This window comes from Felis catus, chromosome E3 (assembly GCF_018350175.1).
Source record: "Felis catus isolate Fca126 chromosome E3, F.catus_Fca126_mat1.0, whole genome shotgun sequence".
Lineage (NCBI taxonomy): Eukaryota > Metazoa > Chordata > Mammalia > Carnivora > Felidae > Felis > Felis catus.
In genome coordinates, this window is record NC_058383.1 from 529558 (window position 1) to 546246 (window position 16689).

The 16689-nt window shown below is 61.3% G+C and overlaps 1 long non-coding RNA gene across 7 annotated transcripts in view; it reads right to left on the reverse strand.

Annotated features, from left to right (window-relative positions):
• Window positions 1-14902, reverse strand: part of LOC109495066 — a 62662-nt gene extending 47760 nt beyond the window's left edge. For 6 of the 7 annotated variants that reach the window (XR_006591108.1, XR_006591112.1, XR_006591111.1 and 3 more), the window contains exon 1: window positions 14429-14501. This is a non-coding gene — a long non-coding RNA (uncharacterized LOC109495066). Of the gene's footprint in view, window positions 1-14428 lie in introns of all 7 variants that reach the window. The other variant, XR_006591110.1, reaches the window with a different exon arrangement.
• Window positions 14903-16689: the final 1787 nt, after the last annotated feature.

The following is a 16689-nucleotide window of genomic DNA, read 5'->3' on the forward strand; positions in this document are numbered from 1 at the left end:
CGGGACCCCACTTCTAGACCACTGGAGTCCCTCTGCGAGCTGCCCTGTGGGCCGGCCTGGGGATGTGGGAGGCCCCTGCCCCAAGGAGTAGTGCAGGACGGCTCTGGTCCCCATGAAAGACGAGGCCTCACTCTGCTTTGGGGCCATGGAGGCAGGAACAGCTTGAGGCCCACCCACCCCAGGTGGGGGAACAGCACAGTCCTCGAACTGCTATGGCCGTGGTCCTGCCCCAGGCGGGGGGACAGCCCTGTCCTCGAGCTGCTAGGACCGTTGTCCTACCCCAGACAGGGGGACAGCCCTGTCCTCGAGCCGCTATGGCCGTGGTCCTGCCCCAGGCAGGGGGACAGCCCTGTCCTCGAGCCACTATGGCCATGGTCCTGCCCCTGTCCATGGGTGATAAACCCAGACCCTAAAGATCTACACCTACGGGGACCCTGACAATGGTCTGACCCGACTGCTCCCTCCATAGATGGAGAAACCAAGGCCCAAAGAGAGCTGGGCCTCTAGGCTTGCCCTGATTCCTGACCCAAAGCAGAAGCTGAGGGGTACAAGCATTTATCAGACTCCCTTTGGCTGAATTCCACATCCCTAAGACACGGAAGGGAGATGTCATTCCAGCACAGGTGAGCGTGTTAAGGCCTCCTGCTGGGCTGGCTGGACGTCGGGGGTCTTGAGTCTCTCCCGCACCCGCCGGGCAATGCCCCCTCCCAGGAACAGCAGTCACTCAAGGACAAGCCTTATCTGGGGGTCCCAGTATGTCCCCCATGCCCCAGAAATGGAAAGGAACCTTGGCTGTCCTTGGACAGCACCCTGACTTGGAGTCCTGAGTGTGTACTGTTGCCCTTACCAAGACCAAGCCCTCCCCAGCCTGCGCGTGGCCTTGGAGTGGCCAGCCAGTGTCAGGCGGGGAGGAGCCTCAGAGGTGATTCAGCACAACATTCCCATCCTGTGGTGGGAAACGGAGGCCCAGGAAACAACAGGGACTTGTCGGAGGTCACACAGGAGCCGGCGGCCCAGGTGGGTCCAGGACACCGAATCCAGGACCTGCCACACGGCCTACTGTGCTTTCCCCTAATCATCGGCAGGACAGGGAGACGGGGCCATGTCGCCATGGGACTGGGCAAGTGGATGACTCTGCTGGGGCTCCCGTGATGAAACCCTGCAGACGGGGCCACTCAAACCACAATTCTTTTCCCCCCCAGTCCTGGAGGCTGGAGGCCATGGGGCTGGTTTCTGATGAGACTCTCCGTCTCGCAGGCCCTTCTCACTGCTGTGTGTTCACGTGGCCTGACCTCTGTGCACCCACACAGTGCAGTGGGGGTGCTCTGCGGGTCTTTGTCTGATAGGGACACTGGTCCCACTGGGTTGGAGCCCCACTCCGTGACCGCATTTAACCTCAGTGACCCCCTAAAAGTCTATCTCCAAAGACAGCCACACTGGGGTCTGGGGTGGACTTAACTCAGTCCAAGGCAGAGCATCAGGTGCTGGAATGACTCCTTCCAGGAAAGTTCCAGAGTGTTGGGCCCGCATTGTGAGGGTGGGAGGGCAGGAACAGTCGCCCGGCCTGCCCCCGGGAGCCGCCCGTCTGCTTCCTGGATGGTTACGGGACTCGTGGGCACCCAGAAACTGGATGGGATGCCGCACAGGCTGACAGTGTCTCAGCAGAGGAGGAGTCGGGGGGCCCTGCATGGCTGCGGAGGCGAACACGGCGGGGGGGGGGGGTGTCCATGCCACTCGTGTGCGAGCCCTCTGTGCATGCCCCTCAGGACGATCCCCATGTGGCCCCCCGCAGCCCGACGTCCAAGCAGGCACTGACACACAGAAAGCCACTGATCCCCTGCGTCACCACCTCCCTCTGGGCAGGGGTCTGATCCACAGTGGGGCCTCCCAACCCCGGGTCTAGTGCCCCTCCCCAGCTTCACCCCCCCAATCCCAGGAGCAGCGGGTCCCGGGGGGAGGGATGAGCTCCCAGATCCAGCTGGGCGGCCCACCCGGGCTGTTCCTGGGCTGATACTTGAGCTCTGGACTGAGTTGTTTTTCCTCCACCAAGAAATCCTGGCAGAGGCCACAGAAAAGCCGAGACTCACCCCAGGCCAGAGCCAGGAGGCCCCGGGATAATAGGTCATGCTAGGGTGGCTTCCTGCCGTCCCCAGCCAGCTCCTGAATGAAATCAGGCTTGGAGAGACTCTCGGGTGTCCCAGCTGGGCCCTCAGCCACCACCAGCCCAGAGGGGCAGGTCCTCGTTGAGAAACACACACCAGAGACCAGCACCCAGGTTCAGACCAGGTTCTGGTCTTCTCTGCAAGACGGAGCCTCCCGTCCATCTTGAGTGTGGGTGAGTTCACCACCGAGTGAGGGGCACCCAGCAGGTGCTCGGTAAAGTGGCCCCCAGCCCGATGTCTGCCAAAGGCTTGTGGGGCCCTCAGTCAGTTCTGCGGAATGATCCCTGGTGCTGGGCACCCCTGACACCCGCACAGCAGAGAACCCCAAGCCCCCAGCCGGACAGAGCCCCCAAGGCTGAGGCAGGTGGGTGCCGGGCCTCTACTCCCTCATGCCCCTAGGGAGTGAGTGTGAGGGCAGGAGGAGGAGCCAGACAGACTGTCCATCTATCCCCACTCTCCCTGGGAACTAACCCTGCACAGCCACTCAGCCACATCGCAGAGGGGAGCCCCAGGGGCAACAGAGTCTATGGCATTTCCGCCCGCCATTTGCCAGCACACTCTAAGGTGCTGGAGTGTTAGCTTTATGAGGACAGGACTGTCTTGTCCCTTTATCCCCTCATCCAAGGCCTGACACCGAGAAGGTAGTAACTATTGGGCAGGAGAGTGGGGGAGCGGGGGGAAATGGGTGAGTGGTGGATGAACAGCCGCCAGGCACAGCCACGGTGCAGCGTTGTGTTTTGAGCCTCCCTGCCAACTTTTGAGACACATGCCCAAGCATTAAGAATATGCTGAGGACTTTCCAAGTTTCTTTCTTTTTCTTCTTTCAAAATGCGGTCTGCTGGCTTCCACATCAAGCAGCCCTTTCTGAATTACAGGGTATATTCCCCCAGGAAGCTCAGGCTGTGTTTCTTGGCCCTCGGAAACGGGACGTGTCTCAGTGCCTCTTCCCGAGGGCCCCCTGGAATCAAGGGGTGCAGCACCCAGCGTTCTGGCAACCTCCCACTGTGCACACACCCTTGGGGCAGGGAAACAAGGCCCACCTGCCTCCTGGGCAGTAGCCACTTGTCGGGGAGAGCAGGGGGGTGCAGAAGGGCCTCCCCTCTCCAGCTGGAGTGCTGTCCCGAGAGCCAGGGTGCTGGACCTACAGGGGGGCCGGGATGAGAACCTCCCGCGTACCGAAGAAAGACGAGACCCTACCGTGAGAGGGAGCAAGGCCACCGGAGCTGGCCCTCGCGTCACCGGGGACGCCTGACGAGCGCCCCTCAGTGTCCACGCATCCGTGTACACAGGTGAGCTTTCGAATTCGCAAATGACCCCTTTCCACTTGGAAAAGACCTGCCCCGCTCTGCTCTCCACCCTGCTGCAGCCCCGTCCGGGCCCCGGTGCTCCTCACCCTCCAGGTCTCAGCTCAGATGCCCCCCAGGGAGGCTCGCTAATGCCCCTGGGTGAGCATCCCCAGCTGTCCCTCCCCACAGCGGTTCATGTTCCTACCACACCCAGCCCGTCACTGCTGCAGCCCAGTGCCCAACAGGCCACATGGCGGGGGCTCAGTCTGTCCACGGGAGCAGCCTGTTTGGCCTGATGGTTTAAGAGGTTTTAGAAGAGACCAAGAACCCATCAAGCCGGTGCAGTCCACTCGTGCAGCCACTAGCCATATGTGGCTATTGGGCATGTGAAACGCAGCTGGGGCAGACGAGGAGCTGCATTTTTAATTGTATTGCATTTTAGTTCATTTTGAATCCAAACGTAAAATGCAAGAAGCCACGATCATCTGTGAACAAGCCCCGTGTGAACGTACAAAGACCTGTACACAATACTCACCAAAGCTTCGTTTGTAATACTACAACCTGGAACCAGTACAAATGCCCACCAGCAGTTGGATGGATGAACGAGCATTGGACACCCATTCTCCAGATCCAACCATCCCACGGATCCATCCACCCCCACCTCCCTACTCAGGGCATCAGGAAGCTCTGGGGTGACGGGCACGTTCATTATCTTGATTTTAGTGAGGGTTTCACAGGTCCGTGCTTATGTCAGAATTTATCAGATTGTACACTCTAAATATGTGTAGCTTGTTGCACATCAATTACACCTCCATAAAGCTATTTTTAAAAGGAAAAACATGTAGTTTGGGGATAAGATAGTCATATGAAAAAAGATTAGATTGGGCCAATTCCTCACCCTTTACACCAGGGATAAACACCGATGGGTTAGACGTGCATGTGAAATAAAACAAAACAAAGCCATGATGAGAGAGATCTTGCTGGCGAAGCCTTAGCTCTGTGCCTTGAAGCATTGGTGGTTACACAAAGCTACACGCGTGATAAAATGCCATTGAACTACACACACACTGTCCTGGCACTGATTTCCTCACCTTGATATTGTGCTATCGTCGTATGAGATTCAACCACCAGGGGAAAGCGGTGAAAAGCACGAGGAGCCTCTCCAAACCATCTCTGCTGCTCCCTTCGAATCCACGATGTTCCACAGCAAGTATTTGAAATAAATAAATAGACCAACAATTCGTAAAGGCCTAGCAGAAAACACGGATAGGTTTTTCCACGATCTCTATGTTTGAAAATATTTTTGCTTTTTAGAAAATTAGGAACTAGATAGGCAGCGATCAGGGAAAACAGCCTCGAACTATCAAAGACAGAGGGTGACTGGCAAACACAGAACGACGCAAACAGAGGACGTGTGGCCCGAAGAAGCGCGTGGGGAGCCCCAGCTCCTGAACCCCGTGAACATGGCAGGCAAAGGTCAAACAGCTTGTCAGGGAAAATGCGGCTGTTAGCGGAAAAGTGAATCTGGGGGGATGTTCCAGTCAAGTACAGTTCAGGCGACCCAGCCACGTAAATCTACTCTTCACCTGTAAATTTTATGAAGTCTACACACAGAGCAAGCATTTCCAGTGGAAACGCGGTGTGCAGATTGAGACGCACGGTGAGTGTAACACACGCTCCAGATCAATTTCTTAATGGATTACATGTTGAGACGATATTTTGTGAATCCAGACTTGATCACCCTGCTCTGGGTCCAAATACTCGCCCTCCGAGCGCGGGGAGGGGAGACCCTTCGCTCGCGCTCTTCTGCTGAATGTGGACACGGAGTTGTGCGTCTCGTGCTCCTGCCAACAGCCTGTGTCCCCAGAGCACCCCGAGGGTGAGGACAGCTGCGCGAGGGCGGCCGTGGGTCTCGGGCAAGGTGCTGAGCGGCCGACCACCGTGGCCCCGTCCTATCTCCCGCTCCTCACGCCTTAAGTGTTACCTATTTTCTGTCGGGTCGAGTGCAGCCAAAGCACTCCCCGATGCCCAGCAGCTCTCAAGTTTCGGGAAGGCTCCCACGGGGGTCGAGAGGTAATTTGGGAGGTACAAGGACAGGCTAGAGGAAGCTTGATACCCAGATGGGGAAATGCAGTTAGCGTTCACGCGTGAAAGAAAGAAAAAGTGAGGTGATTTAAAGAAAAACGTTGGGTCAACGCCAAGGCAGCGTAGGGCGGGGGAGCAAAACTCAAGAGGCAGTAAGCAAAGGCTGCCCAAGTGGGGCAGAATGCCTTGGTGGTGCAGGTGGGTAAGCGGAGTCCCAGCACACAGCAGCATCCCTCCCAAAGTCACCTGAGCCCAACTCCCAGCCCAGGCCTGTCTCAGTCAAGCTCCTGCCCCTCCTTCCCTCCCTCCCTTGCCCCCGTCTCTCCCTTTCCCTCTGTCACTGCCTCTCTCTCTCTTCGTCTGTTTCTGCGTCTGCCTCTCTGTCTCCCGCTGTCTGTCTCTGTCTCTCTTCTCTCTGTCTCTGCCTCTGTCTCTCTCTGTCTCTGTCCCCCTCCCCTCATCCCACTCTCCTCTGTCTTGGGAAGAAAGCTAGGGGACGCTATGTCCCCTCTCTGTGCCCCCCTGGGCTGGGCTGCCCCCACGGGAGCTGAATGAGAGAGAGCCCAGCTGGGACCCCTCATCCCTGGCGCTTTGTTCAGCTTCAGGGAGGGTGTGGGGGTCTGGGGGGCGCAGCACTGGCAGGACGGGGCTCACTGGACTTCCCCCGGGCTGGCTAAGAGCATGGATCACACAGGCTCCAGGACGGAACCTGCTAAGAGGCCAGGGCCTCCTGCATGGTGGGGGCCCCACTCAAGCCCTCCCTTCTGGGCTCGGGCAGGCCGCCCTGGAAATGACAAAGGCCAGTTAGTCACTTCCCTGGAATTGTCACATCCAGCTGCCCGGTCCTAAATAAACAAGCCAGCATTTCGCCCAGCGTTTTCAATTTTCCCAGGCACACACCGTACCCCGTGTGGCCATGTGGTCTCTCGGGGAGGGGGCTCTGGGCCTGCCCCCAGGTGGCAAGTCTGGAGTGGCCCGGCAGGAGGCAGTGGAGCGGGCCCCCCAGCAGGTGCCCAGGATCGCACCCTTTGCCCTCCTCTGGCCCCACCGGCAGAGCCCTTGTAATTTGGGGTGACATCGCCCTCATATTGGCCATGTTTGATGAGAATTCTCCATCGGCGGGAGGAGGGTGACATTTGTGGCAATCCCAAAATAGCCCCCAAAGCTGCCCGCCACCCCAGGGATACCCGGAAACCACGCCCAGCTAAGGGCAGAGGTCACCCAGCTCCCAGGCCTTTGATGTTCAAGGGGCCTTGAAGAAACTTCCAGAAGAGGAGCGGGGCCACAGCTCCGCCAGCGCCTGGTTCATGGGAGCCACGGCGAAATATCTACAGAGGGAACAGATGAACGATTGATTGGATGAAGGAACGAAGCCAGAAAAATGGAACGTGAAGAAACGAGTGTCCCTGGGGCCTCTGGCGGGGACGCTCGGCAAATGTGGTCGGAAGCGTGGCCTCCAGAACTGTGGGAGGTGGGTCCCTGCTCCCAGCTGGTGTCTGCTCCCTGGTTAGGGCAGCTCCAGGACACTGAATCACAACAGCGCCTGGGCGTGTGATGCCCACCACCAGTGTCACCCTGCTCAGGGAAGGACCGGCGTCGCCCCATCTGAGAGACGGGAGAGGCTGCAGGAGGATGTGCCCACGGTCACACAAGGTCTCACGCTGCCCTCTCAGCACCGGTCGCGGGGCCCTGGGCGTTATGCCTCAGCACCACATCCGCCACGGGACCGTCCTGGACCCTGCGCCCTCATGGTGGTGTAAGGGCTCCACGCATTTAGCCACGGACACCTGCCACGTGCAGACGTGGGCACAGCGAGCTCCAGGGGGAGCGTCGCAGAACTGCAGTCCTCTACCTGGCCGCCGAGTCCCTCCTGGTTCCTTCCCCAGATGTGGATGAGCCTGGGGGCCCCGCGTGTGGCCTTGGGGCCCAGGAGGCACGTCCCCACCCTCTCCATCGAGGGGCACAGTGGGGGGTCGAGAGTCAGGACCCACCTCACAGCCTGGCGTGGGCGTGTTCCGGGCGTGTCTTCCGCTCCCGGAAGACAGCGAGGGGGTGAGGACGACCCCGTCCTCTGGGCTGCCCAGAGGTCACAGCCAGGACCTTGCCCCGCCTGTGTCCCTTTCATCCGGCGGCCAGCCAGAGCTGTGGGGGCAGGGCCACAGAGGTGCCCAGACCCAGGCAGAGAAAATGCAGGCGCGTGTGGGAAACCCTGGAAACCCAGGAAAAAACGATGTTACGTTCAGCAAACGTGTGTGTTGTGTGTTTTGTCCAAGACACATCTGTTTATCGGCTGGCCTGTGAGCCCCCATTTCACAGATGAAGAAACCGAGGGCAGAGAGGGGTGAGCCACACCCCAAGGCCACACCATGGTCCCAAGGTCACACCATGGTAAGGAAAGACCCCCATGTCAGCCCCCAGTTGTTTAAGTCATACCTTCCTGTTATGGTCAGTGCTGTTTTAAGGGAGTTACTTATGGAAGATGAAGTCCACATGGGGTCATGTCCCCCCGTGGCAGGCACCTCTGTCCTGCCTGGGGCTGCCGTTCCCCAGACCACCTGGATGCTGGATGCCTGTCCTGCCAGCGAAGCCCGGTCTCCCCCCAACCCTTCCACGCACGGGGGCCGTGGCCGTCCTGAAACTCGGGGAGGGGAGTAGATGACCCAGGTCTGAGTTCCTGACCACCGAACCACACTCAGGAGCGTGCCGTGCTCTGGGCAATGGGGGGGGGGGGGGGAACGGACCGGCAGGACATCGATCCCCTCTCTGAGCCTCAGTTCCCCTGCCCCTCACTTGGGTTCCCGCTAGAGAGTTCCAAGGCTCCTGGCCCCAGCCGCCCACCCGAGACCAGCACAGCGGGTGCACAGACCCACGACAGGGCTAGATTTCCGTTGGCGGGGTGGGCTGGGGTCTAACGGGTAACCTTCCCTGTGCCTCCCAGGAAGGAGACTGTTCTGTGAGCTTCCTGCCCCTACACCCACAGGGCGGCTGGCGGGAGGGACACTTCCTGGCCGCCTGCCAGCTCCCCGGCATGCCTGCGGTGACTTCTGGAGCCTGGCCAGATGCCGTCACACGTCCCTGGGGCCCCTCCGCATTCTTGGCTTTTGTTTCCGATGACGCGGGGTCCCCCGGAAGAGGGGAGTCATGGCGGGGAGGGGCCTCGGGGTGATTCCGGATCCGCACCGGGACATCAGGCCCTGAGCCCAGTGGCAGGAAGGGGCCGCACAGGCCCACGTGCAGAGCACAGGCCGGGGGGCTGAGGCCCTGAGGCCCGGGTGCAGGGAGAGCAGGACAGCCCAGGCCTCGGGGCACACGGGGGCCAGGGAACCCGGCTGGGTGGCTCCGGCCCCACAGTCCACTCCCCTGGCTGTGGGCGTCGGCGGGGCCCCTCCGGGTTACAGGCAGCAACAACTGTGCCCTATTTATACCATTGCTTGACTGTCCATGGGCTGCGGCCAGCAGATCCCGACCAGGATTGCACTGTGATCGGTTTACATTTAAAATAAATGTTTCCTTAGCTTGAGTCTGATCCCCGGCAATGAATTTCGGGAAGCGGGGAGCCAGGTCCAGCCTGCAAGGGAGGCCTCGCTGCTGGGCACTCGGGGACAGCAGCGACGCGGCCAGCAAGAGTGGTCCCCCGACCCTCCTGTACCCCGGGGGCTCCGTGCACCCTGGAGCCTCGCCCGCCAGGTGACCCCGAGGCAGTCCTGCCCAGCCAGCCTCCACGCCAGCCTCCCTTCTCCCCGCCGGAGTCCCGGCTTCCGCACGCCTCAGACACAGTTCCTCACCTGGCCCTGCCCACTTTACAGACGGCTCTGGAGCCTTCCCAAGGCGGGCTGTGAGAGAGACTAGCTCGAGGCACGTGGGGCCTTGTTTTCAGGGACCCCGACAGATGCCAGCGGGTCAGATTGAACTTCACGGCTCTTCCCGAAGACGCCCCTGCCCTCCTTGCTCTAAATGCAAAGGGACTCTCAGAGTTCGCTTGGGGAACACAAAATGCAGCCTCCTAACCATGATGGCAGCAGCCTGAGCTTGGCTGTGCCTCAGGTTCCAGTCCCGTCGGTCCCGGCCCCAGCACACCCCATGGAAGGCAGACGGGGAAGAGGCCGGGGGCAGCTGAGGTGTGCTCACGGCCACCTGCTCCTTTGAGCAAAGATCGGGGAGGGGACCACGAAGACGGCCCTGGCTGGGCTCCCAGTGAAGCCACCAAAGCCCCCAGACCGATGAGCAAAGCCTCCAAGGAGACTCCTCAGTGCCCCTCTCTGTCAACGACCCCAAGCTCTTGGAAAGGCTTCTTCTCGGCTGGATGAGGCCCCTGGGCCCGTGCTCTGAAGAGGGGCCCGGGTCATCAGCCCCTGCCTCGGGGGGTGGCACGCAAGGCCAGAGCTCGGTAAGACAAGGGCGCTGGTCTCATGTGTGAGGAGCGTCCGAGCCCGACGAGCCCCAAAGGGGCTGGTCCAGCTCCAGCCGAGAGCCAAGCCCTGACGCAGGCATCAGGGACCCCGGGTGGTCCAGGGAAGGGGAGGGCGATGGGGACCCCGCCTGCATCCTACCCCAGCCTCCAGCAGCCCTGCTCTGGGGACCCAACTTGCTTCCAGGCCTCACGGTTTTGAGGACACACGACACCCCCAGCCACCTGAGGGAAGCCTCTGCCCAGGGGAGACGTGGCAAGGTCATGGGCGGGGCTGGCAGGGGAGGCGGGAGGTCTTGGTCGGCCGAGGCAGGCGCTGGGCCAGGCTCCCCTTCCTTTGCAACCCTGTTGGGGCTGCAGTGCTCACTACCTCCCCTCCGCTAGGGCGAGGGACTCCAGCCTTGAAACCCACGACTACTGTGCCCCGCTTGGGGCCCTCTTCTCTGCAGACAAGGGGGTCTTGGCGGGCCGGGGGGGGGTAGTAAAAGCAGCCCATGTGACTGAGCGCCTCACCCTCTGAGGTGGGTGTGCAGTGATGCCCATCTGACAGAGGAGGAAACTGAAGCTCGCGGGGCCAGGGGCCAGATGCCGGCATGCTGACTTCCGAGGCCCTGTGCTGGATCACGGTGATGTTGGGACGGTGGCGACATTGGATGAGGACTGTGTCCCGAGAAAGGCAAAGACGTGGTCTGATCCCAAGGCCGCCTCTCAGACAATGGGAACCACGAGCGTTTCGTTTCCAAGCCCAGCAAACCCTGGAGGCCACTGTGTGTCCCACCGAGTGCTGCGGTGACCTGGAACTCACGGCCTAGCGGAGGAGGCAGAGAGTGGGTAGGTGGCCCCGGTGCCTGCGGTCAGGGCTACAGGGCTGCAGGAGAGCAAGGGAGGGCCCAGTGTCTGTGGGCTGGGGTGCTTCGGGGACAGCTCGACCCAGGAAGTGCTACCAAAGCTGGGTTTTGAATGCTGAATAGGAGTTTTTCTCCGAGGAGGAGCGTTCCAAGTGCAGAAGACAGTATATGCGAAAGCGTGACGTCTGTGAGAGCGTGCTGAAGGCCAAGTGCGTCGAGGGGCTCGTGCATCTGGAGGGGAAGTCGAGGGGGAGCCCCGTGTGTATGGCAGTGGCAGAGACAGGATCCACTGTCCCGGCCCCAGCTCCCCCACCATCCTGGGGCCCCTCCCGTCTATTTGCAAACATCCCCTACAGGCCTCTCACTGCGGACCGGAGGTGGTGCAGCACAGGCACCTACTCGGCGGGGGCCAGAACTCCCGAGGCCAAGACAGCAGGCACTTCCTGGCTCTGGGCTCAGATCCCGGGGGAGGCTGGGAGGGGCACCCAGGGTGGCATTCCAACTCCTACTACACAATTTGTCCATTTCCTGCCCTGGCTGCAAATTTCAACCATTCCCTCACAGGCCATCTCCGGCCTCTGCCCACTGCCTGGCCCTGCATTGACCCTGGAACCGGCCAGGCCCTCAACCAGCATCCTGATGCGGGCACGGGTGCCAAGCCAGATGGGGAGCCTGGGGTCTCACGCGGTCTGTGCCTCCCTGGGCCACGTGCCTGGCCACGGCGCCACCTGCTTTTGGCCGTGTGGGGCTGGTGTCAGAGGCCCTCTAAGGTAAGAGACGCCGGCCAGAGGTGGGACATGGACTCCTGCGACCTGCTGAGGGTGGGCCTCTACCTGTTAACCCTGAAAGCGTGGTCCCTCCTCTCGGGGAGGGGGGCCTTGAGGGGGGCCCAGGCCCGAGGCGTCAGCGTTCCAGGTCCAGCACTCAGATGCCCAGCACCCCACTCCCCGGCAGGCCGACCTAAACAGATCCCGGGAGATCTGGCAGGGATCCTTCTGGAAACTTGAGAGAGCAGAGCACTCCATCTCTGCGGGGACCCTCTCTAAGCTCAAAGATTGTCCCGCCCTTAAGAGCATCATCCTGGAGACCAGGTGAGGGCGTCCGGCCTCCCTTGCAGCTAGAATGCAGTCCTGCGAGCTGGGCCCTGCACGTCTGGGCCCCGAGCAAGTCTTCTGGGGAAGCTGGGAGCCCCGGGGACCCCCTCCTGAGGGCCTGTGGCCTGTCAGCAGCCCAAGGCCTTTGGGGTGCGTTCAAGTCCTGTCCACAGAGTCTGGGGGCTACCCTTAATACGTGATCCTTAACAATTGTCCTTGGGCATAAACGAGCTGAAATGGGGCCTGCTGTTGGCAGCCAAGAATTTAACCCAGGCTGACGCCGGACGGGAAGCTAGGTGCCGGGGCCGACGGGCACTCTGTGGATAGTGGCAGCCTTGTATGATGCCCAGCCTGGAGACCCCCCCCCCCCGCCCGCTCAGTTCCCATTTCCTGGCCACAGCCTGGGCCTGCCAGGAAGGACCCTTCCCCGATGCCCTAGAGGGGTCAATCTCTCTTCGTCCCCAGAAGCAGGCACCCCGCTGAGCCTCTAGGGGTGGGAGCGGAAGACCCCTGCCTCCCAAAACCCGTGTTGAGAACGGCAGGCCCTGGGAGGTCCCCGGCGCCGTGAGAAACCCCAGGAGAACCCTCGGGGGTTCAGGCCCCCCCCCCCGAGCTGGGCCAGACCTCCAGCTCCCAGTTACAGCCCCAGAGCATGCTCTCCGGGGCCTGAGGAAAGGCTGTCAGTGGACACGTCCCATCTGGGGACACCCGTGACCTGGCACGTCCCAAGCGTGCCCCGCGGTCACCTCACGCTGGAATTTGCACGGCAGGCCCAAAGGATCCGGCCATGTCTCTAATCGGGGGATACCATGGCTCTCCGTGTGATGTGAACCCACTGACCACCAACCAGCGACCTCGTCCCGTGGTCTGGCTGTGCCCGAACAGCTCCATCCTGACCGCGGGGGAGGATTCGCTGAGAAGGTGCCCCGAGAGGGAGGGGAGAGTCCCAGCTCACCCAGCTTGCTGCTCCCGCTGCCATACCAGTGACCAGCCACCTGTGCGGCATGGGGGCTTCAGGAAGGGCAGAGAATGCCACGCGGATGCAGACCCTGGGGGCCACCCCGCCAAGGGGGAGCCAGAACACAGGGTGTGATGTGGGGCCAAGCTCACATAAAGGGTGTGTTCATCCAGGCCGCGTGGGGCTGGGCGCCCTCCAGCCCAAGCTGTGAACCCAGACAGATTTTCCATGCTGGGGCCCAGGGCCCCCGCCAGCCTGCTGTTAATAAAAAGTCACAAGGCTCAGCCAGAGCAGCTCAGAGAGACGGGACGGCCTTCCAACACATTCTAGCTTAGTGATTTAATGGCAGAGCCGGCGTGCACTATTTATGTAATAAATCCATCCATTTGGGGGTTTTAGTATGTCAGAGGAGGCTCCTCCCCAACCCCACCCCCCCCCCAAACACAGAATCCTGAGAAAATCTCATTTCACAGGTTCCCATGAAGCCAGGTGCAAAGCAGCCGTGGCCGGCGTGGAGCCCGACTCCGGGAACATCGTTGCTGGCAGCCGGAGGGAGAGCACGAAGCAGGGCTTTCTGGGTGTGGCCGCCCTAAGGCAGGCAGGTGGCTCTCTGCTTCCCGGGAGAGGCGCCCCCCCCCCCCCCCGCCATCGCCTGACCCCGCTCTGGGGGGAGGGGGTCAGCCCCTCCGGGCAGGGGCTACATCCCAGCCGAGAAGGTCCTAATTCGACTTGCTCACCGGCGACCGCACTCCTACAGATTTAGGCACTGAGGCAGATGCTTCGGGCAGAGGCTTAAAACCCGCCTCCGAGCTAGACATTCAGCTAAGGTTCACGGACCGAATTTCAACTCCAACATCAGAGCAGACCCTGGTAATCTGACGGACGCAACTCAAACAGCCCGACTACACCCCAATCTGCCCCAGGCAGCGAACCAAAGACCTCTTAGTACTTGGCTTGCAGGTGCGGGCAGAGGACACGAGGAAACGCCCTCTTGCAAGACACCAAAGCCCCTGAGGCGGGTTGAGCTCTGGGGCCGGGACTTCCAGGCCCCAGCGGGTGGGGACAGGCGACTGCCCCCAGTCTGCCAAGCAGCCCCCTCCTCCATCGGCCACCGTGATAGGCGGTCGGTTTGCTGCGAGGCGGGAACCGGGAGTCCATGCACAGTGGCGGGCTGGTCGCACACAGGGCCCCCCAGGCCCCACACCCACCCCGAGAGTGAGGTTATGGTTCCCCGGGGCGGGCGAGGGCACACGAGAGCCTGGGGTGTTGAGGGGTTTGCCAAGGCGCCCCAGCCGGAAAGGGAGAGACGGCACTCAGGGCGGAGCCTCGCACAGCCCACCGCCCACCGGGGGAGCCCACCGGGCCCTGCGTGCCCTCCTCTGCTCCCGCAGGGCCCTGGGCCCGGGAGGGCGCGGGGGGCGGGCGCGGGAGGCTCAGCAGGCCCGCCCCGTGACCCCGCTGTGCAGAGGCGACAGGCAGACGTGGGCCCTGCCGATGACCGACGAGGGCCCTGACTTCATGCGTGCCCCAAGAGGCACGACCAAGCGGGCCAGCTCTGCCCCGAGCCCCCCGACTGGCACCCCGTACCTGGGTCAGCGCCGCGATGCGCTGTCGGTCATCCGCCTCCCGGGGCCGCCAGCGCCGTCAGTCGGTAGCGAACACAACTCGCCTCTAATAAAACAAATCATCTGAGGCTGGGGAAGCCACAAGAGGAAACAGCTGTGTGCTCTTGGCTGCGAACACGTGTTTCTACGCCCATCTCCCCGCTCCCCGCTCTGCTTCTGCGGAATTCCGGATTCTTGGCCATTTTCTGACGGCAGAGCGTTCTGTGCTGGGGAGAGCGGTTCCGAGGCCTCGCGCACATCGCCTGGTCACACGCGGGCAGAAGCCGGATCCGCAGGCCACGCTCAGTGCCCGCTGTGTGGGTGCGGAAAAGTGAGCCGTGGACCCTGACCCGACCGTACCCCACAAAGGCCGTCCCGGCCACAGATACCGACAACGCCCAAGGTGAAATGCCTCCTGTGCACAAAGGCGTCGGCCAGGACGTTCAGATGGGCCCTGTCCATAATTGTCACAAATCGGGACACATCCAAATGTCCACCAGTAGGCGAAAAGAAAAACAATCTGGGCGGGGGCGGGGGGTGGGGGGGCCTGGGTGGCTCAGTCGGTTAAGCGTCTGACTTCGGCTCAGGTCACGATCTCGCGGTCCGTGAGTTCGAGCCCCGCGTCGGGCTCTGTGCCGACAGCTCAGAGCCTGGAGCCTGCTTCGGATTCTGCGTCTCCCTCTCTCTGACCCTCCCCCGTTCATGCTCTGTCTCTCTCTGTCTCAAAAATAAATAAAAACCGTTAAAAAAAATAAAAAAAATAAATAAAGAAAAACAATCTGGGGAACGCAGCGGGACCCTCATGAGAACGACAGACTGACCTGCTGATAAATTCAATGACACAGGTGACTCTCAGGGAGCGAAAGCTGCGAACCAAAAGCACATGCAGCGTCTGCACCCGTTGCTGGGAATTCTGGAGCAGAAAGCACGGGTCTGCGCTCGCTGGGGCCAGAATAGCAGCTCTCCTGACGGGGGACTGGTCCCGGGGTGCAAGGAAGTCTCCTGGGTGTCAGGGGATGCCCCATACTTTGGGAGCCGGGTACCCAGGTGTGTACGTGTAAGAGGTCACGAAGCTTCGCACACAGCTTCGTGCATTCCAACAGAGCCCCATGGAAAGACAGGTAAATGCTTGAGGAGCGTCAGTCCTCCCGCACCCTGACCTCCTTCAGCTGAGCTTTACCTCCTAAAGGCAGGAGCCAGAGGCGGGGCCTGCAGAGGGAAACCCACCCACCCACCTGTGGCAGCAGAGAGGTCGTTAGGGGGCTGTGTCCTCGGACCAGGTGAAGACAGGTGCCTACCTCGGCCCCAGGACCACTGTGTTGCGGCGGGTCTTAGAAGTGGAGACGCCGAGATCTGAGCCCGCTGGCTCCAGCCTGATGTCCGGGGGGAAGGGTGTCAGGCCCACGGCGCCAGGCAGGTTCCCTCGGGATTCGCCGACCCTGGGGAGAAAAGGCAACGTCCAGAGCCTCCCCAAGGACTGCATCCCATCACCACACGCGTCCACCAATACCAGCACCACGGCTGCCGACCTCACCTCCCCCGTCCCCTCGACCTCCACCACCTCCTCCCTCACCACCTCCACCGTCACCGCCATCGTCTCTGTCATCCCTGTAACTGTCGTACCACTACCCCATCCCCTCATCACCATTACAACCCCTCTGAGCCTATTTCCTTCACTGCTAAGATCTGGGTGAGTATCTGGTATCCGGAGTCCCCAGGCAAGTGACGAGCCCTGCAGTCCAACGTGGGTCTTCAGGCTCTGACTGCAGGGCTCTTGCCCCTCTGCCCTCGGTCCCACGGCCCCACCAGCTCCCTCCACAGCCTCGTTCCGAGATGCTGAGATGTGTCCCCTGGAATCCCAGCTAAAAGTCATCCTGAGATCCTGTTTCCGAAGCTCCGTGTAATCCACGCGGATCTGGACTCGTACCCTCTTCCTCACGCACCCAAAAGCGTTAACTTGAAGGCAATCCCGTGAGTTGCGCCAAGTACCAGGGCTCTCCTCGGAACCAACGTGGCGGCACCCCGTCTCAGCACCCTGAACTCAAGCCTCCCCCGTTGGAAGTCTGCTGGGGGGAACGTCCCCCCCCCCCCAAAGAATGGCTACCACCAACGGAACAGCCGTGCCCTCGGCAGGCACAGAGCGGAAACCTCCCCCGGGACTCGACGGCCATGCAGAGCTACTGTCCAACAGGGTAACACTCGTCACAGGTGCTACTTACCTGTCAATTAAAGGTGAGTGACGCT